Genomic DNA, 972 nt, shown 5'->3' on the forward strand with positions numbered 1-972 from the left:
GGCCCGGCCCCGTTAACTCTCCCGCGGCCGCGGCCCCCGCCGCTCACCGCACACCCCCCCCCTCCCGTTAACCCTTCCAGCCCCGCGCTCCCTCCCGGAGGAAGCCGAGCTCGGAATCGCAGAATCTCCTAGTCGGAGAATGTTTGAATCCGGGAATTGGGATGGGAGCCATACGGGCTTGTAGAACCCGACACTCACACGATCCGAGGGTGATGGCATTTGGGACCTCAGACTCCTCAGTCTGAGACCCCGCTGCCCTCAGATTCTGGGGTTCCGGGCCTGGCTCGCCCCTCCCGGGCCCGAGGGATTAACCCTTGCGCGCCCGGCTCACCGGCAGGGCTCCCTGCCGGGCTTGCGCAGACCCGCCCGCGCGAGGCTAGGAGACCCTCCCTACCCAGCCCCGCACAGCCGGGCAGCCCCTCCGCGCGCAAAAAAAAAAAAAAAAAAAAAAAAAANTAACCCTGCGGGCGCCGGCGACCGATGGGGACCGCGAGCGGCCCGGGCGGTATCGCACTTCCTGCGCGGAGCGGGGGGCGCGGGGCGGGCCCTCCATCGCCCGGGAGAGGCCGCTCCCGGGGGCTTTCCCCCCGTCTTTCCGTGCCACGACTGGCACTAAAGGGGGACGGGGGTCTGAGCCCAGGGACCACGCGACACACCTGGGAAGACTGATGACTGCCCATCCCGGCCCCTCGCTCCGGGCGCCGCCGCCGCGTCCGCCGGGAGCGCGCTCCGCTCCGGTCCGGGCCCCACGCCGCCTCCCCCACCGCCCCGCCGGGCGAGGGCGCAGCCCGGCCAACAGCGCCGAGCTAGGAGGCCCGGCCCGGGGGCCTCGGCCAGGCTCGGCCGCCAACTCCCCGGTTGCTCCGGCAGGCCCTCCCGGGACTCCGCTGGCCTGTTTCCTCACCTGCGAGCCAGGGTCGGGGGCAGGGGGAGGCGGACGAAGCGCTCAGCTGCCCTTCGGCACCGGCGGGC

This window comes from Ailuropoda melanoleuca, chromosome 14 (assembly GCF_002007445.2).
Source record: "Ailuropoda melanoleuca isolate Jingjing chromosome 14, ASM200744v2, whole genome shotgun sequence".
NCBI classification, from domain to species: domain Eukaryota; kingdom Metazoa; phylum Chordata; class Mammalia; order Carnivora; family Ursidae; genus Ailuropoda; species Ailuropoda melanoleuca.